The sequence below is a fragment of the Pinus tabuliformis genome, chromosome J (assembly GCF_031772625.1).
Source record: "Pinus tabuliformis cultivar Carrire ecotype Pingquan chromosome J, CPIR1, whole genome shotgun sequence".
NCBI lineage: Eukaryota > Viridiplantae > Streptophyta > Pinopsida > Pinales > Pinaceae > Pinus > Pinus tabuliformis.
The window spans coordinates 54,136,032-54,158,462 of NC_142295.1; positions in this window are offsets into that span (position 1 = coordinate 54,136,032).

The window sequence follows — 22,431 nt, forward strand, 5'->3', positions numbered from 1 at the left end:
TGTATGCTTTTTAACTTGATTGAGTTATTTTTTTAATAGTAATCATTGTATTTGTTTTTATTAAAATATGGAAAAAAAAAATTTCAAAGGCTCGCGCTTTCTAATTTTACTCGAAGGATGGAATCTTCAACCACTTCATTAATTTGGACAAGCTTATTTGGAAAAAAAAATCAACCTTGCATAGAACATGGTAAAGAAGTTCAAGATATAATACATTTAAAGCATTCATTAACTCATTGAGTCATCTAAACAAATTATAAAGTCTTAAATAAACCAAACTTACAACTTTCCACACTAAAAATGTAATGGAATTTAAACTTTAAACTTTAAAATATTATGCTATTTTCTCTTAAGATTTAATCATGAGTAGCTTGTCTCTAAAGGAAGATTAATTCCGCAAAATTTCCATAGATCTATTTGTCTTAATTGTGAACTTCCTAAAAACATTGAACACATTTTTTTTGGTAGTATCCTCTAGCCAAGACTGAGGAAATTGTATTTAGTATTATAAGTTTCCTTGGGCATTAAAGTTTAAGTAAGAATAATTAATTTTTCATGTCAAAACTTGTTTTGGCTATCAAATAAAGATGAATAAAATATTATTTAATAATAAAGAATTTTTAATAATAAAAAAATTCCATGGCAAATGCTTGTTTTCGCTATCAAATAAATTATTAAATAAAAAAATACAATATTTTTTTCTTATTGCTTGTAGTTATTCTATATGTGTTAAAAATAAAAAAATGAAAATAGAAATGAAATGTTGGAGTTTGTAAACTTGCATGTTATAAAATGTGTATTATATTTAATTATTAAGGTTATAGTCATTATTATGTAGAGTTTTATTTTTTCTAAGGAGTTTATTATTTTTAATTAGGAGGTTGTTGACGCTTGGTTTTAGATTGTCTCCAACTAGTTAGTTTCCTAATTTGTTCTACGATTGAGATATTCCTTCAACCTATAGATTGTGTGTCTAACATAGTTTTCCTATCTTGAGACAACATTTTATGTATTAATATTTGTACAATTACATTATTTAGTAAGACTTTCAATAGAATTGTGTATGCAATAATCTCCACTCTCCCATCTTAACATGGTATCAAAGCATGTATGTGCTTTGTTACCCACCAAAATGGGTAACCCCATAGAAAGAAAACTTTATCCTACATTTGATAACTAGTTAGTCATCCAAACAACCAATAGCCCTTGCCAATCAACATTAGATGATGATATGCCATGTGTCTCTGCGATTTCCATAAGTCATATGCTTCTCACCATTCAACACTGGAACTTGGATGAAAGTGGGATACTATCAAAATGTACTATGATAATTTTGCAATTGGGTGCTTATACATGTTTGTTTTGGGAATTTAGTATGGATGATGCAGTGATCCAAAAGATTGATAGACCTTGATCATAATTTTGTTCTCTCATCTTACCAGGGGAAGTTAATCTTTGACCCTAGTCTAGTGGGACCTCCTTTTAGATCCTTTGGGTTATAGGAGGGACACTACTTGGAAAGCCATGATTGAGGTAACATGTTCCATTTTTCCTATGCCATACTTAACTAATTGCATGTTTGATTTTCCCTATGCCATAATTAGCACCTTCCATCCCACATTACAAGACCTATATCTCACCTCCATTCTTTGGGTACAACTTGCCAATGGTTCTTGGGGATTTGGGACTCATATGGTCACATACCTTGAGTATGGCCTAGAAGCTCTAACCTGGGAGGTTGATGTAGCTAAAATAAAATAAAAAACATATCATGGCCACAATAAAGCAAAGAAAGAAAACAAAAATGCAAAAAGATGGCTAAGAACATAAATATTAGCACATGGGAAAAATCCTAGCATGAGTTCTACGTCCCTCATACGTCCATTACCTTGTTCCTGAGAACATTATGGTCCATTACATCAAAAGAAGAAACCATTGCATGTCCCAACCCCAATGAGTGATAAATTAACTCTTCTTAAAAGGGTAATAAAACTAATACATCACAAATAGCAAGTTGTAACGCATGAGATATAAGTGGTAATATAAGGTATAATCAAGAAGAATTAAAATGCACACAAGAGGGGTGGAAAGATTAGGTCGAGATGGTAACTCATGTATCCACAAATGCTTTCTCCTTGCATCTACACACTAAGGATGTGGACAACCTCTTCAATTGGTCCCTTTGACCATGGCACTTGAAAATGAATACTTCTCCCTTCCATTACCACATTATACACTAACACCAATCAATAGAAGGGTGGACCAAGGAAATGTCAAGATGGTAACTCATGTATCCACAAATGCTTTCTCCTTGCATCTATACACTAAGGATGTGGACAACCTCTTCAATTGGTCCCTTTGACCATGGCACTTGAAAATGAAGACTTCTCCCTTCCATTACCACATTATACACTAACACCAATCAATAGAAGGGTGGACCAAGGAAATGTCACTTCCCCTTTGTGGCTAGAATCGCCTAATAATGTTCACCATTAACCACCCCTACCAAGGGAGAAAAAAACCTTTGTGGGGACTTAGTTTTGAAAAGGAATTGTTGTCTGAAGTATTAATATGCACTTGAAATTAATTTTTGGTTCACTTAGATGCATTATTCATCTTATTCTTTCATGAACAATTATTTTCACTAGAATCCATGTTGTTTTTTCTAGGTGGGACATTGCAACACGGGCTTGGGGCACCCACTCCACAGGTACCTAGGCCCTTCAGAAACGTATATTGGCTTAAGAAATTGTAGTATTTAGAAACTATAGCCTCCTGATAGCAGTGGTAGATGAAACATGTCCCAAACTACCCTCTAGTATCCAGGATGTTAGACAAATTTAACCTCGTTCTAAGGATTCTTTAGCATGACACCACTAGAACTAGTACACCCAGAGGCTAGCTTGGAAAAAAATTGATGGGAAGGAGTTGATTCAAAGCCTAGATGAGGATGCTCTCCCATTAAGAGACTAGGGAGGGATTTTTGCATGAGAGGAATCCCTAACATTGGAGAGGAGGCCTTATTTGACAATTGGAGACCCATGGAGACGACTTGATGGTACATGAGATGGCACTTGGGACCCCACAAGAGATACTAAGGTGGATTTTAGGGTCAACCCTAATTTGTTTTATCATCCAGGCATCTACACACATTCTGACACCTCAACACTTTTTTTCACAACATTTGGAGCCTTAAGTAGTCATGGCGTCAACAATTAAATAGGCTATTACTCACAAGTGTGAGATAATTAGGATTATTTTTTTGTTATCTAATGGGTTAGATTATAACCCATGTTCATTCAATGATAAAACTTGTTTTTAGGGCTTTTTGGGCTAAATTAGGAGACCTAAGCATCATATAAGTAGAGCATAGGATCATTTCATTATGATCATCACTTTTGATTGAATTTGACCCTCTTAGAGAATTTTGCCTAGCTCAATTTAGATCTTCTATCATGTGGAGATTTGATTTATTTAGTATTTTTTCTTATGGAACTATTCCTTGGCCTTGGAGATGTCATTTTGGAGCAATAAAGAACCTTTTCATGCATTCTATTTTGTAAGTGCACCTTGTATTTGATAAGCCTTTGTATTTTTTAGCTAATATATGGAATGATTGATTATCTAGGGCTTCTATGTGCAAAATATTTTTGAAAATTATTTTATGGAATCTTAGTAATAGTATTGCATGCATTACCTACTCATACAATGTTTATGACAATCCCATTGGTGAATATTTCAACTAGGTATCCCCAATAACTTTGCTCCCTCACAAAAATGATAGCTAGGGTTTGATACCTAGTGTTTCATATTCCCTTACTCCTTACTAGGGTTTAGTATTCATCCTAACTTAGGAATCCTATAAAATGTATCACCCAAGGTCAAGGCATTGGTCTTCCTCACATTTTTGATCACCTTGAAAACTTTCATAAATCCATTATTCTCTACCTTAAATCTAGAATTTTGTCCTCTTAAGGAAATCTACTAGCTAGGGCTAGGACATCTATTTCAACTAGGGTTTGCAACATTACCTTGTGGATGGATTCAACACATGGTTATAAGGTGGTTTCCTTAAAATTGTGCTTTTCCCCTGGCTAATTTCTCCATTCTAAGGTTGACATCTCTTACCCTAGGCAAATTATGCCCTAAAAAAGCACAAATATTCCATAGGCTTCAACTTGAGGCTTCTTGAAGACTTCTTATGCCATAATTTGATCATATACACCTATTGCAAGCCTTTTCTTGGCCTTGTAATACTAGGTGAACCTATTAAACTTACTTATTCTCAACCCTAATTCATGTAATGACCTAATTAGGCCATTTGGTGGATGTGAATTGCCTTGTTGTGCTAGCTAAGGCATGTTCTTAAGAAGAGCATCCCTCCTCTGCCTATCTTTGTCACCATTAACCTTTGTACTTGATAAAAGTTTTAGGTGACCTAATATAGCAAAGCCTCCCTTTTGGTGAAAGTCAACTAAAAAGTAGGAGCTAGTAGTTGTTGTAATAGTGAGTCACACCTCATATTGTTGTCCCTTGGTATAGTCCTTTTCTAGTGAACTACCCTCACAAGACCTGCTATATTTTGAGGGAATAGGGTTGAATCCATCAGAAGAGGGCCGAGAAAAATAGAGAGTAGAAGTATTTCTAAAGAGTGAATTGGATTGTTATTTTGTGTTTACAATAGTGTATTGTTTTTCCATTGAACCGTGTAGAGGAGGAGTCTGAATATGTAAGAAAATTTGAGCTTCCCATTATACACTATCAGAATAGAGAGATCTTGCATGAAGGACAAGACTACAAGAATGAGAGTTTATAGGAACTCATGTGCAAGAGAAGAGCCATTGTGCATTTGAATCTGTGGAGAAGATTAGGGATAAGTAGAAAAAGATCTATCATCATATTCTCTTCAATGGCCCATTGATTTTTTCCCTTGAAGTGCATGGCATTGCATGGCCAACACGAAGCCAACCTCATCATTGAGTGGTTGCTCACTAAGGGTTTAAGAAAAGGTGCCAAGGTGCTTGAATATATTTGCTAATAAAACCCAGTGGTAAGAATCATGTTATTTTTTGAAGGTTAGGAAACCTCCAATCATAGTTCAAGGAAGAAGAGGGACACAATCACTGTAATCAATAAAAAAACGAATAAATGGAAGGGGAGAAGAAAAAGAAAGAAGAGAATTTTAATTCTAATTTAGTAGAAAATCTATAAATGTAGGATCAACTATGACACTAAGCCTAAATTCATTATCCACAAAAAATTTATCAAATTATTTTAAGGTTGACAAGGAAAAATATTGGAATCCAATGTGCACCCCATGATATGAATGTGGTCACAATGGGTTTAAAAATATGCATTGAAAGTGCTATTTTTTCGTCACATGTAGAGATAGAGAAAGGACATCAATAATTTTCTATGACTCCAAGTCACTTAGTCCGACTTGATAATGTTACACCTATTGGTCTAGTGCATAAATTTCTACCACTTCAAGTCAGTTAATCCCACTTCACAATGTTCCACTTGTTGGTCCAACACATATTTATTCTCTTAACATGTAGATCATCAACTTAAGGTTGTCAGTGGATTGTCTCCAAAAGGAAAGTGACCGAGGAGAATAATGTTGAAGGAAAAAACAATGGGGGTTTGCCATATCTTCTTGCATTTCAAAGTATTTTATATTCTATACAATATATTTATGTAGTAATTGTTGGTGCCAAAGAAGAAATAGGCCAATAGACCTATAACTTGTCACAATCGCAAAATATGTCTAAGAGGAAGCCTCAGATGCAAACATTCGTAGTGACGTTTGAAATGGAAGATGTCATAAAACCCACACTTTTCCCAAGGCAATGAAGAGATTAAGGAAATGATTGTGAGGCCCTATGAATTGAGTTTGGAAGTGATTCTAAGTGGACCATTGAGATTCAAAGTAGAAGGTCGCAGTCTTTATATTTTTGTGGCTTTATATGAGAATGAACATGTCACATATTGTGCAAAAGGTGAAAGCAAAGGATGTGTTCTCACTAATAATTTTGTTAGAAGGCGTGCATTTTGAAATTTGTGTTTGCTAGGAAAATTGTCACAGGAAAAGCGACTTTCATTCTTTGGAAAGCATATATTGTTGAAGGAATCATTGGAGTGGAAAGGTAATCTGAAATCCAAGAGGAAGATTTTGGCATGAGTAAACAAAGAGTATGTGGAGCATCTCGAAGGAGTTTTAAAGGCGGAAGCTAAGGTAATTTGGTTTGCATTGATAAGATAGTTTGATAGGAAATGGAGAGCCTATTGATAACTATCACAACAAGTGGGTAAGATAGTAACAATTTATGATTATTTTACATCTTTGGAATCATGGATGTATTGAGCCTAACTAACTCAATACGAAAGAAGTAAGTTTTTGTGAGAATTAACTACTCTAAAAATGACATGGGAGGTCAAAAAAAATTATTGACATACATTGAAGATTTAGATGCCAAATATGGAGATGGAGATTCATAATATGCGATTGACTAGGGAGAAATACAACATTCTCATCATTATGTCATTTTTCTCTTGTGGATGTATTTAGTGTTGTAGTATTTTGTAATGCAAAGGTCATTCATGATGCTTTCTTGGAAGAAATGTTATTGTCGAAAAAGAGTTCTAGCTATGTGTTTTTCTCCATGAACTATTTGTCAAATAATGCACTGTATGTCCTAATTTCTAGGTGCAAAGAATGTAAGATGAAGATGGATACATCCTGTATCTAGACTATTTTCTAGATAATTGGTGAGTACGGCAGATAACACTCATATATCTAGGTAGATGGAGGTAACTCCATAGGATGAATAGTTAATTAGTCTTCACAGTTAGATTGATGTTAGGCCCTAGAGTACAACAAGATCCCAGTCAATCTAATGTATTATTGGTTCAACTGATTTCTCGTTGGTGCATGATGACAATTATTTAAGAGAAGTGAGGAGCATAGAAAATTTCTAAGGTGGAACTAACATGAGAAGACCAAGTGTTGATTGTAGGCTGAATTTTTGGAAAGGACACATTTTTGGATTGGAATGATGAGTTTACAACAAGGAGGATAGGGAGGTCTTGGATACCATAGAGAGATCTTTAGAGTTTGTTATAAAAAATGTGAGTGACAATACTTCTGGCACAGGCAATAGAGATAGTGCATGTTGAAGCACTGTGGAAATAGTGATAGATATTGGTTGGAGTAACAACACTAGAGATTGGATGATGGTGGAAAAATCAAGGTATACTTGAGTGTCTTGAACAAAAAAGACACATGACCATATTGTTATGTTAGTTGCACATTGAAGTTGTAGCAAAACTTATATGTCATGTTTTGTTTTGATGTATTAGTCCTTGAAATGTTTGATGTACTTGGTACATGCATGAGTTGTAGTGTGTATGTACCTGTATTTATGTAACATGAAAAGGGAAAAATGGTGTAAGACCTAGAGAGTCATGCATACCCCTTTATGATGTGACCTTGATGATGATGTTGATAAGCCTATCTAGTTTAGTTTGGTAACCTCTAGTAAGGAGTTCTTTAACACTTTGAAGAGTGGTCCACATGTTGTATGGATACACTTGAGTGGGCCATATTCATTGTAGATTTTGAGAGGTGAAGTTTTACATTTAGGGAGAATTCATCAATAGTTTGAATGAACCATGTACATGAAGGTTATCCTAGTTGATTGACGATTGAAGCAGTTAGGTACCATGCATTCCATTGGATGGTTGTTTCTTTACATGGATCACTACAACAAAACAGGCAATTTATGCCAGATTTAGCACCAGATTTTAGTGTATTTTTCTCTCCATTGGGATGAGTAGCCTGGCACTAAATCTGGCTCTATTGTACAATTTTTAAAGCGTCCTTTTTTGCGCCAAATTTTGCATCATTATTTTATGCCAAAATTTTCATCATATTTTGCACCAAGATTTGTATTTGGTTTTACAACAAGGTTTGCTTCTAGTTTTGTGCCATTTTTTGCATCATTTTTTGCTTCCTGTTTTGTGCCATTCTTTGCTTCTATTTTTGTGTCAAAATTTGCATCGAGTTTTACGCCATTTTTTGCATCTAATTTAGTGCCTTTTTTTGCATCGAGTTTGTGCCAGTTTTTGCATCTAGTCTTATGCCATTTTTTGCTTCTAATTTTGTACTTATTTTTACATCTATTTTTGCACCAATTTTTCTGCCTTTTTTTACACCATTTTTTGCATCTAATTTTGCACCATATGTTGAATCTAATTTAGTGCCAAATTTTTCATCCATTTTTGCACCATTTTTTTCATCCACTTTTTCGTTTCATTTGTCTCCCTTTTTTGCATCCTATTTTGCAGCTAATTTTGCATCATTTGTTGCATCCAATTTAGCATCATTTTTAACAACATTTCTTGCATCCAATTTTGCATCCTTTTGAGCATCTAAATTTTCACCCTATGTTGGACCATGTGTTGCATCCACCTTTGAATCCCATTTTGTGTCTAATGTTACGTTCAATTTTGAGCCATTTTTTCGTCTACTTTTGCATTTGTTTTTGCACCAAGTTTTGAATCATTTGTTGCACCTCATTTTGCATCCAATGTTGCATCCAAATTTGATCCATTTTTATGCCCATTTTCGCACCATTTTTTCTACATTTGTGTCCAATTTTTCACCATTTTTTATGTCCAATTTTGCATCCTTTTTGGTGTCTAATTTTGCATCCTTTTTGGCATCCAAATTTGCATGCTTTTTTCTGCCACATTTTGTGTCCACATTTGCATCTCATTTTGCACCTAGATTTTAGTTTGAATTTTCATCTAGTTATGCATTATTTTTGGCATACTTAGTTTCACCCTTTTTTAGTCCCATTTTGCTTCTTATTTTGTGTCCTTTCTTACATCCTTTGTGCACCCAATTTTGCATCCTCATTTTGGTGTCCATTTTTGCATCTTTGTTTGTGCCCAATTTGGTATCTTTTTGTATGCCCTATTTTGTTCCCTTCTTTGTGTCTAGTTTTGCACACTTTTTTAATTCTACTTTAAAACCTTTTTGTCTCATTGTTTGCATCTTGTTTTGATGGCTATTTTAACATCCAATTCTACTCCCAATGTTGCATCGATGGTTACATCCACTTTTGGCTTTTTGTTTGGAGTTTTACTTTTACTTCCATTTTACTAATTTTATTACATAGTGAAATATATTACAGTTTCTAAATATTATTTTGCTGTAGGATTTAATGCATAGTTAGATGAACATAAAACCCTCTCAGTTTATCCAAGAAACCTAAGATAGATTGATTAAGAGAAAGGTTGTTCTAAGGCTCAGGATTCTTAGTAGATCAAGATGTAGAGTATAGATTAAGAAAATAAGAATGAATTCATGTGAGTCCTCGCATGCAGGTCTTGTTGGAGTTGTTAGTGTAGCTGGGAAGCACTCCTAGATATCTCAAAATCTTGGTCGTACACACAAGATAGAGAACAAAGAAAACTTCACAACATAATATATTGATAATTGAAACTATCAAAAAATATAAATATTACTGAATAAATAAATATAAACCAAAATCCCATAAATTTCATTACTTAAATAGGATAAGTAAAGAATGAATAGTGGCATATGGAAGGAAGAACATCTAATCTATATTAATAAAGGAGTTGGAGGAAAATTACAACCATCAGATGCAGTTGCAACAACACCTCTCCCAACTCCTAGCTCCAAAACCATCCCTCTCAAGATAGATCTCAACAGCGTGACAATAGACAAATTCCCATCATTTCCTCAATGGCCAAGCCTCCAATATATAGGAAAGTGAAGGCTATGAAGATTTCCCAAATTCCTCATTAGTTCAATTTTGGCAAAAGCTTTTGGGTGAATAATGTTTCCTCATATAAAAATGGTATTTTCCACTTTTTAGATGCTTTTGTGCTTAGAAAAAAGCTTCCCCATGCTTTATGGCTCTTTCCCACTTTTGTATGCTTTTATTTTTTAGGAAAAATCTAAAGATGAGGATAAAGAGATCACATTCCACCATATGAGTTTCCGAAAGTGAACAAGAGTGTCAAATTCTAGTTAACTCGAGCTTTTTTCCTCGCAGAATTTTCATTTTAAAATGTTAACATTGAATTTCCATGTCATAATGTGTAAGCCAATCAAAATCCTTTAAAATTTAAAAGACATACAGGTGTGACTAGGCAGTGGATTTTTTTTTTAATAATATAACTTACCTAATTTAACTGTGAATGGTGCCCAAGTGACCCAAAACTATATTAAATATTAAAAATAAAATTAATATCTTAATCTATAAAAGTTAGAGTATCGAGAATATTTTTAATGAAGGGTAAATCATGGCGTGTTAAATAAATAAATTTAAATATAAAATCCTAAATCCTAAATTTAATTTAAATTTTGTTAAATCTTGTATTGATAAATTAATTTAAATGTAAAATATAAATATATGGTTATTTTGATAAAAGTGCATTTATTTGAGTAACTTAAATTTATATTTTAAATTTTCCTTTTAAATTTAAATTTTCTTAAATCTTGTGTTAATAAATTAATTTCAATATAAAATATATGTAGACGGTTATTTTTTATAAAAGTGACATTTATTTGGGTAATTTAAATTTAAATTTAAATTTCTTTTAAATTTTGAATTTGTTTTTTTTAATTTAAATTTAAATTTTATTAAATCTTGTGCTAATATATAAATTTAAATATAAAATACATATACAATTATTTTGATAAATCTGACATTTATTTGGGTAATTTTAGTAAAAGAATGATAAAAATGATATATTAAAAAATTGTCTACATGGCATTATTTTATTAGTTTCTTAATTTTTTCTTAGGTGGTTATTTTTTGAGTTGAAAATTCCTCTAATGTGAGAATTTTGGTAACAAAAGTTAGATGAAGGGGACAACTTGTTATAGACTAGGATACCGTGGTCCTCATGATACATAACTTGTATTATAGGCTTATATGGTTTAGGAGAAAGGGGTATTTCAACCAACAGCAGAGTATTCTCCTCCAAGATGATCAGGTGGTATTTTCATGTATAACACATTTAAGAACATATCACAATTCAAATTCATAACTTAGTATTTGTAAACAAATTTAGGGGTAATTGACAACATTCATAAAAAATATAGCAGTATCCTCATATCTAACAATTCTCCATCAAAAAATCATTGACAATTTTCATTATACATATATTACTACTAAATCAACATTTATCGCAGATATCATTATTCCAAGGTAAATTCACAACATTACATCCAAAAATAGTAATATCATCATACATAATCATTCTCCATAGAAAAGCATTGACAGGTTTCAACACATATATAAAGTAACAAGATAATACTAATAATATCCTCATCATCTTTAATCAAATCAACTAAGATTCAAATGTGTGATTATCATATCAAAATATTTCATGAACACCATTATTCTAAGGTAAATTCACAACATCCATCAAAAGATAGTAATATCATCATACATAATAATTCTCCATCAAAATAATGTTGATAATTTTCAATATATACATAAAATAACAAGATAAAAATGATAATATCATCATCATATTTAATAAAATCAACTAAAATTCAATGTAAGATTACCAAATAAAAATGTTTCATAGATATCATTATGCTAAGGTAAATTCACAACATCCATAAAAAAATAGGAAACTCATCATACACGATAATTCTTCATAAAAAAATTGTAAACAATTTTCAACATATTCATAAGGTAACAAGATAGTACCGATAGTATCATCATCATTATTCAAATAAACTAAAATTCAAATGTATGATTACCATATTAAGACATCCAACTAAATATAAAAAAATAATGCATGGCTAGCTAGCACCATGAAAATCATAGTCAATCTCATACTCATGATCATCATCCTGACCATCCTGATAATATCATCCACATAATCATCACCAATGCCATCGCCATCCTCATCATTATCATCTCTGATATATGATGTAATCTAAACATAGTCTATATCATCATCTTCGTGGTCATTACCTATAGCGTTCTGGAAAAAAAATAAATATTACATGTTAGTACTAATTCTATAGCAAAATGCATGTTTTTATTACAATGCTAACAATAAAATGAGGTAGGACATAATAACATTTAATAGTACTAAAAATAAAATGAAAATATGGCTTAAGATATATTGGAGATCCAACTAATATTACACTTGTAATTCCATTAAGTAGTAGAAGCATCTTTTATCCATATGAAGTAGGTACCCATTTGTTCTTCATATCATATTGTGAATGTTTCTTATGATTTCCATGCAGAATTGGTAAATTAATATTTATTCAAAGCTTTATTTCAAATTACAATTGTAATTCAGATTAGAAATAGAAGAAATTTTAACAAAAAAGGAATTCACGTGAAAAAGTAAATTGTTTTTAATGAAAAATAAGTCGCATACAATATGAATGTCACATGAAATATTGAGTTGTTTTTAACGCATGTACTTTTCTCTATAATAAGATGGATCCTAATGTTCGTTTGAGAACAAATGCTCACAAATAATTACTGCATTTTAGCCATTATCACACTTAATCCATTATACCTAGTGACAACAATGATTCCATTCAAATTTCTTTGAACTCCCTAAATATAATGTAAAAGAGAAAACTCCACGACCACGACCATGACTGCAACCCCCTCCCTTGCCTCGTCCACCATCAAAGACAATGAACTTGGAGTTATGACCACGATAGCAACCCCTCCCTTGCCTTGTGTCCACCATTAGAGGCATTGAACTTGGAATTAAGAGTACTCATGTTTTCTTTGCTCTAATTAATCTCCAAGGAATCAAAACTTGATAAATATATCAAGGACTCCATCAAGGAATAGATATATCATAAGAGAAGCTCAATAGGCTTTACCAAAAGAGTGTGAAATAACACTTATCTCTGTTTTATGAAATAACTCGAGTGAGTGGAATTAATGGTGGGAAACACTTACCAAGGAAAGGAATATTTTTGGTCCGTCCTTATTTCTATTATTATTTTTGCTTTTTAGAATGGACGGAAGTGTTTAAAAAAATTCTAAAAAATATTATATATATATATATATATTCTTAAGTTTAGTTTTTTTTAAATATATATTGAATTTAGTATTTTTTTATTTTCTAAAAAATATATATTTAGTTTTTTTTAGTTTTTTTTTTTTTTTTTTTTATAACAAAAATTATATTTTCTTTTTATAAAAATGGATTTTAAACATCCATTCATGCTAAATTTGTGATTTTATGATATAAGTTTAAATTATATATAAAAAGTAACTTAATGCCATGCGTTGTGTCGCTGAGATGGGTATTATACATCTCTTCCTTGCTAAGTTATAGAATGTGCTTGGGTTTTCTTAATGCAATAAAATTAATTCTTCTCTTCATTATATCTTGAGATGTTCAACTTGCACCTAATAAAACAATAAAGTTAAAATAGGTTTGCCTTTGTCCTTTGTAGATTTATTTCCCCATTAATCCTTGCCTTAATATATTAATTGTCTTATGGTGGCCTTGAGTGGTCACTCCCATTAGTTGCATGCTTTTTAGTTTTATGTTAGTGACATTTCTTAGGATTGATAACATGTTATTTAATTTATGAAAATGTATTATTTTCCATATTATTGTTAAATATTAATATTAAATATGTTGGTTTTGAACATGGTTTAGCAAAAAGTTCCCAAAAGGTTTATAGATTGTAATTTATAATATAATGCTTCATTGCTTGATGAAATTGTTTTGAATATTTTTTTTAAAGATTCATTGATTGATGAAATTTTTATGGATATTTTTTTTAGTATATTAACTTGTATGTGATAAAGTCAAAAGTCACCTCTTTTTGAGATTTTCATTGGTTAATTTCCCTTAAGGCTATCAAGTTCACCATTCAGTCCCAGGTTAAGGAAATATAGGAGTCATGAAGTGGCATTGTCCAATAACTTAAATCTTGGAACATGTTTTTTTTAGTCACATTATACTTCCTTTCTATGTAAATTCTCCATGAAAATAGTCTCATGGAACATGAGGGACCTCAATAGTAAAGGAAAACAAATACTCCTAAAATAAAAATGGTACGCAAAGCACCCATCAATAATGTTGATATAAGAAATAAAAATATTAAGTGAGGTTCTACCTCATATAATTAGAAAATGGGGGAGGAATTTCCAAGTAGTAGTGATTGATGATTAGATATACTTGGGTGGAATGGCTATTATTTGGAATGATCAAGACATCAAGGTTACCAATATGTTTACCTCTTTTCACATTATGACAATATAATTTTAGTTAATTGACATCTAGGACTACTACCATGTATCCAATGTCTATGACTCCAATATCACAAATGGAAAACCTCTATTTCTCAATTCTATTTCCAGCACAAGTAATTTATACTCCCCATCTGCATGGATTATCGAGAGTGACTTCAATATTATCAAGTGTCTCAGGGAAAAGAAAGGATGAATCACAATGTTTACCAAGAGATTTTGTAAGATATACCATCAAGGCCCTAAAGTAGTATCCATTAAAGTTCTCAAGCAATGAGTCTCCAACCCACACATGTGGATCAATGACATGTAATACATGTGTGTGTGGTGACTAACTTAATACACTGTTCTAATAACTCCACAAACTTAAGTATTTCATTCCGTCACATGATTGACCGTAGTGTGACATAAGTAAACCAAGAGTAGACATGAAACCCTTAGGCAAGAAAAATTCCCTAGATCCTCAATTAGGTTCTTAACTGATGAAGTGAAAATGAAATGGAAAAAGAGGACTTCATCATTTAACCATCACAAACATATGATCAAGTGTGACTAGGAGTGTATATATTCATATGTTTTCCAAAGAGGGTGTGAATACATGAGTTACCATTCATTGGGCCTTATTTTTCTTTCTTTTGATTTTTCTTATATATAGGACTTAGGGAATAAGGTTTTCATAAGTTTTGAACAACTCATAGATATAATATTTACATAAATTTTCACTTTAACCTTAGAGTTTAGACTTAGATAAATCATTATAGTGTATCTTTAATGATTTTGGCTTTCACTTTTTGATTTTCTTTCATCATAAATGACAAAAGGGGAAATATTTTTCCACAAATCTATGAATGCTCAATCATAAAGGCGTCATGCGATGAAAACAAATTAATGATGTTATTCACTATGAAAATGATGGGTATTCTTGAGAAACGCTTATGCTTGTGGATGTCTCCTCCTTATGCTTGTGGATGTCTCCTCCCTAGTTGAGAGGGAGTGAGCATTGACACCATATTATCCATTTGTCATGTACTATGGCCGAGACTAATAGTCGTAAGCCTACTAAAGACACCAGTAGAGAGAATGGTGGATTAGATAAACATCTAGGACCAATATTCTTTGAGAATTTGTACTTTGACTAGGACTAACCACCATAAGTCAAGTACATTAATCCAAGATAAGAATAGTCATGAGGATCGACATTTCCTGGTGTCAAATATTATGACAATGGATTAGGAAATGATCATGCGAAGACATGCCTGAAGAACATCCTAGTGCGTTAAGTGCCTAAAGAGGTAGTGGTGTCCAAATTTATGCCTCCCAACATTGTGCTATGATCTAATGGAGAGATATAACTTGTTAGTCAAGGCCTTTCTATTTTGACAATGTTGGCTATGATGATGTAAATCATCGTTGATGCTTATCAATCCAAATCCCTTCTTATATGAATATTTCAACTTGAGAGTACTTTTTTGTCTCATTATGAATATCTCCCTAGTTTAGAGGGAGTGTCATCATCTTCATTATAATCATCATCACCACCATCAATCTCATCATTGCATTATCGTCATAATAACCATTCATGTCGTCATCATCATCATCATCATCATCATCATCATCATTATGGACATTTTCGTCAATTTTTCATAATTATAGGTGTTGTAAGAAATATCATCAACCCAAAAAATATTATGAGTGCTCAAAAAGGGTTGTTAGGACACATGATATATGCAAGAGAAATGACAACTTTATTTTTTAGAGATGATCGATGATCATCATCATCACTACCATTATCATCGTAATTATAATTTTCATCATCCCCATCATCATAATTAATGTAATTTCTATCATCATTGTTGTCAACTTCGTCATGAACATCATAATCACCATTCATGCCATTATTGTTGTTGATTATGACCAAGATGAAAATAATGATAATGATAATCAAATGATGATGGATTGGAAGATGACTCTAAAGATAATGATTATGATTATGACCATGACAACATTTAAAAATTGGGAAGATTGTCCAAGGTCATTAGCATCACCATCATCATTGTCATTATAACCCCCATCATCTTTATCATCATTTTGATTATCATAATAATCACAATTCATGTCATCGTCATCATCTTCATTATCATCATCGTCATAATTATTGACATTGTCATCAATTGTTCATAATTGTTAATGTCATAAGAAATATCATCAATGCAAAAAAAAAATATGTGTTGGAAAATGGATGCAAAAGTCAAAAAAAAAAATGGGGGCAACAATAGACGTAAAATTGGATGAAGAGTGGACACAACATAAGTAGATGCAAAACAAGACAGAAAAATTGACACAAAAGTGGATGAAAAAGTAGATGCAATAGTTGATGCAAACTTGGACACAAAATAGGATGCAAACATGGATGAAAAAGTGGAAGAAAACATGGGTGTAATAGTAGGCATAAAAATTAGCATGAATTGTTGTGAAATAAATGGGGATACAACAATGAACAAAAAAAAAGACACAAACTTGGATGCAAAAAGGAGGAAAAATTGGATTAAAAAATGGATGTAAACATGGACCAAACATGGGTGCAATAGTGGACACAAAATTAGATTCAAAATTGGATGCATCAGAAGTGGATGTAAAAGTAGATGCAAAATGGGATGCAAAAAACATAAAAATTATTTGATGCAAACTTGGACACAAAAGAGGATGCAAACATGGATGCAAAATTGGAAGAAAATGTGGGTTTCAATGATAGGCACAAGATATGGCACAACAGAAGTGGATGAAAAAGTGGATGTAATAAAAAACACAAAAAAGATGCAAACTTGGATGCAAGACAAGATGTAATAAGGGATGCAAAAGTGGATGCAAACATGGGTGCAATAGCAAAAACAAAATTGGATGAAAAATATGGATGCAATGGAAGTAGATGCAAAAGAATACACAAAATGAGATGCAAAACCCAACACAAAAGTGGATGCAAAAATAGATGCAATATTTTGTTGCAAAAGTCGATGCAAAATTGGAAGCAAATGTGGGTACAACAGTAAGTACAAAACATGGTACAAATAGTTTCACAACAAAAGTGGATGTAATGATAGATGCAAAAAAAGAGACAATTGAAGATGAAAAATAAGATGCAAAAAGGGATGCAAAAGTGGACATAAACATGGGTGCAACAATGGATGAAAAATATGATGCAAAAGTTGATGCAACAAAATTCGATGCAAAAGTAGATGCAATATGAGACACAAAACCTGATGAAAATCTTGACACAAAGGGGATGCAAAAAATGATGTAAAAATGGATGCAAAAAATGATTTAAAAAATGATGCAAAAGAGGATGCAAGAGATGATGAAAAAGTTGATGCAAGTGTAGGCGCAAAGAGTGGATGCAACAAATGATACAAAAGTTGGCGAAACAAAATTAGGTGCCAAACTTGATGCAAAACATGGTGCAAAGGATGGCACAAAACTTGGCATAAAGCCTGGCATAAAACCTTATGCAAAACCTATTACAATACCTGGTGTAAGACTTGGTGAAAAACTCGGTGCAAACTTTGCATCAAGTTTTGCACCATATTTGATAAATGGACACAAATAGCACCAAAAATGGGCTCTAGACGCAAAAAAGGAAGAAAAAAGGGACGCTAATCACAGGGTTTTGTTGTAGTGGATGTTAACGATTTAGTGATGTTTGAATGATCGAGGTACAAAGTGAAAGAACCATATTGAACCATCGATAGACTTTGTTTCTTGGGAGTTACTTTAGTTTGCAGTGGAGTGTGTGCTATATAGAAGACATAGATGAAGACGTTAGCTGATGTAGATTAAGACCAGTGGTTGTTAAGTGGCAGCATTGGAATTTATAACTCATACTTGTCTTAATATGTGTGACCATATTTAATTATTAAGGTTAGTGGTCAATATTATATAGATTTATAGTCTACGAGGAGTTTCTTCCTATTAGTTAATTAGGAGGCTGATGAGACCTATTGGTTTGAGAGATTCTCTCTAACTAGTTAGCTTCATAGTTTGGTGTGAGGTGAGTGTGAGATTGAGATATCCTCTCAACCAAAATATTGTGTCTCTAAGATAATTTTCCTATCTTGAGACAACATTTTGTGTAATTATATTTGTACAATTACATTATTGAATAAAACTCTTAACATATTTGTGTATGCAATAATTTCGCTCTTCCATTTTAGAATTAACCACTCAAAATATTTCTTGAAATATAAAAAGAAAATAACTTCAATAAAATATCTTAAAAATAAAACCACAATTTAATATCAAATAAAATAAATTTATATATTTTTTTTAAATTTGCTTAACATCCCTTAAAAAAAAATCGCACATTTATTTTGGATTCCTTAAAAAAACACATTTCGCACATTTATTTTGGATATATTTAATTCTTTAGATACGATATGACAATTTTTTAATTAGAACCAATTGAGTCTAATCCTCTTAATATATGAAAACCTATGAAAGAATTCTCTGCAATCCTATTAAATTTATATTTTTTGTCAAGCCAGGAGGTAACTCCTCAAATGTAATTGTGTTATTCATTTAGGTTGTTCATTATTATATACAAGAGGGAGTGACTATTCAGTTCATCTCCCGATGGCTCTCCATTTCCTCTATTATTTATTTACACTAATTACAGTTGTTCACCCAATCCCTATGATTAGGTGTCAACATTCCCCCCTTAATCTGAAGGGATGCTAGTGAGTCCAAGCATCGTTCTGAATATTTCAAGCTTTTCTCTTCCAAGCACTTTGGTGAAGATGTCTGCAATCTGCTCATTGGTGGAACAATGGCGAAGATGGATTGTTTTAGCCTCAACATGATGTCGAATCAGATGATATTTTGTATTTATGTGCTTCGTTCGATCATGGAACTTTGGGTTCTTGGCCAAATTTATTGCCGAGGTATTTTCAATCATGAGTGGAGTCGATTGTACTTGTTATACTTGCAAATATTCCAGAATTTTCCTGAGCCACACAATTTCTTTTGTTGCCTCAGCTGCTGCCACATATTCTACCTCTGCTGTGGAATCTGCTGGAACTGATTATTTGCGTGATCTCAAGGAGACAGCTCCTGATCTAAGACTCATAGCATAATCTGAAGTAAATACCCTAGTTTCTTTGTCTCCATCGAAGTCTGAATCAAAGTATCCAATCAAGCTGAAGTCGCCCACCTGTGTATACTTGATTCCAAAGTCTTGAGTTCCTTTCAAGTAGTTTAGAACTCTTTTTGCAATAGACCAATGTCCCTCACAAAGCTTTTGCATAAACCTGGAGAGGATTCCAATAACAAACGAAATGTCTAGTCTGGTAGTAGTCAGGTAGTTGAGACTTCCTATAAGCTGTCTATACTTTGTTGCATCCTCAAATTCTTTTCCTTCAATGGATGTGAGATTTAATTTTTGTTCCATTGGAGTAGTAAGAGGATTGCATTCAGTCATGCCAAACCTGTTCAACAGATCTCCAATGTACTTCTTTTGAGAAAGGAATATGGACTTTGGATGTTGAGTTAATTCAATACCAAGATAGTAATGAACATAGCCCAAATCAATGATTTCAAAACCTTTCCTGAATTCCTTCTTTATGGATGCAATGTAGCTCTCATTGTTCCCTGTCATCAAAGATCATATACATATACCACAAGATATACAACTGTTTTTCCAACCTTCTTAACAAACAAAGTTGCATCATCAAGATCATAACGTTTGAAATTGAGTTTCAGAAGATGCTTAGTTAGTTTTTCATACCAAGCCCGTAGCGCTTGTTTGAGGCCATACAATGATTTCACAAGTTTGCCATACAATGATTTCACAAGTTTGCATACTTTATGTTCATGTCCTTTTACAGCAAATCCTTCAGGCTGGGACATAAGAACATTCTCTTTTAGATCTCCATCCAAGAAAGCAGTTTTTACATCCACATCCATTTGATGGACTTTCCAACAATTCTAAGCTGCTAGGGAAAAGAGTGTCCAGATGGTAGACCATTTTGCTGTGGGGGCAAAAGTCTCCTCATAATCAACCCCTTCCTTCTGTGCAAAACCTTTTGCCACTAGCCTGGCTTTGTGCTTGTCAAGTGAGCCTTGTGCTTGTCAAGTGAGCCATCAGCTTTATACTTGTTCTTGTAGACCCACTTGCAGCCAATTGGTTTGGTTCCCAATGGAGGATCAACCAGCTTCCAAGTGCCATTCTTTATCAAGGCATCATACTCCTTTTGCATTGCTTCTTTCCATTCATCATGAGAAGCAGCTTCTTTGAAGGAAGTTGGTTCAAAATCTGTAGACAAATTCAATTCAAAATCATAAGAAACATCCATATCAATAGATGAATCAGAGTCATCTACATCACCTCCATTTTGCCGGGTTGAATTTCTAGTTCCTATCTTTCCAACCTCATCAGGATGAACACTTTCAAGTGTCTTTGTCAGCCACTTTGGGGGACCTTTCTGAGATGGTCCAGGCTGCTCCGTTGATTGAGTTGGGACTGAATCAAGATTGAGTCTCCCAATTCTATCAATCACATCACTCAAAGTATCATCCGTTGTTGGAGTTTCATGTGGGGGAGAGAGTGCTTCAGAAGAAGATTCCACGGGTTGATCTAGTATAGGAATCCCCCCTTCAAGATGTGGAATCTGATTATCAAATTCTTGAAATGATTTTGCATTTGCGAATCTATCCAAGCGATCAAGTTGCCGCTCAACAACATTGTCAGTTTTGGATGATTCAAGAAAGATTACATCTCTAGATACAACAAACTTTTTATTGGCTTCATCATAGAGATGGTATGCTTTGGAGGTGTTTGAATACCCCAGGAAGATACACTTACAACTTCTTACACTACGTTTGTTTCTTTGTACCTTTGGTATCAAGGCATAACATGTGGAACGAAAGACCCTGAGATGCTTTACCGAAGGAATGTTCCCATACCACATTTCATAAGGAGTCTTGTTTCTAATAACATTAGATGGACATCTATTCTTTACATATACAACACATAAAACTGCATCAGCCCATAACATCAGTTTTACATTTTTGAAAAACATCATGGAGTGCACCATATTTAAGATTGTCCTATTCATTCTTTTAGTGACTCTATTTTGTTGGGGATTATAAGGCACAGTTGTTTGATGTTTGATCCCATGTTGGCGAAGATAGTTTTCAAATTCATTTGAAGTGTATTCTATTCCATTATCAGTGCGAATAGAGCCAATATGAGATTGTGCATCATTTTCAATCCATGTATGAAATTTCTTGAATGTTTGAAAAGCATCAAATTTTTTCTTCAATAAATAAACCCAACACATTCTGGTGTAGTCATCAATAAATGTCATCATATATTTATTTCCATTTACAAAAGGAATAGGCATTGGACCACATAAATCTGAATGAATGAGTTCAAGTTTTCTATGTGCTCTGGAATGTGAATCATAAAAATACTGTTTGCTATGCTTTCCTAGAATGCAAGCATCACATTGCTTAAGTTTCCTAGGAATTGTAGGAAAACCAGTAACACCATTTCTCTTCAACAAGCGGAGGCTTTAATAGTTCAAGTGTCCAAATCTAGCATGCCATAGTAAACTTGATGGAAATTTACCTTCTTCATAATGAGAATTATATTAGAAATTTTGTGCACGAGCAGAGGTACCCTGCAGCGTGAGAAGCCTTTCTTCTTCTGTCCCCCTCATGACAAGTGAGTGGTCTAATGCTTTTCTCACCTCAAGCTTGCCATCAAACATATGAATGGAGTGTCCTTGCTGGCAGATGTGGACCAAGGACAACAAGTTTCTCCTCAGTTGTGGGAGATATAAAACATGATGCAGAAGAAAGTCTGGAAGACCAGGCAATTTAAGCCTGATTGTGCCAAGCCCTAATGGCTTGAGTTTTGATTTGTCTGCAAAGTATACTACTCCATCAACATTGTCAGTAAATTCTTCAAAGAAATCTCTTCTAAAATTCATGTGGAAAGTTTCTCCTAAATCAAGCAACCAATCATTTTTCCAAGAAGCAAGTGAACCATTAAATAAGTCTTCATTTACTCCAATATTATAGTGTGCCACAACATAGTGACGGGATTCAAGTGCTTTACCTTTCTCTTTGTCATTAGTTTTACCTT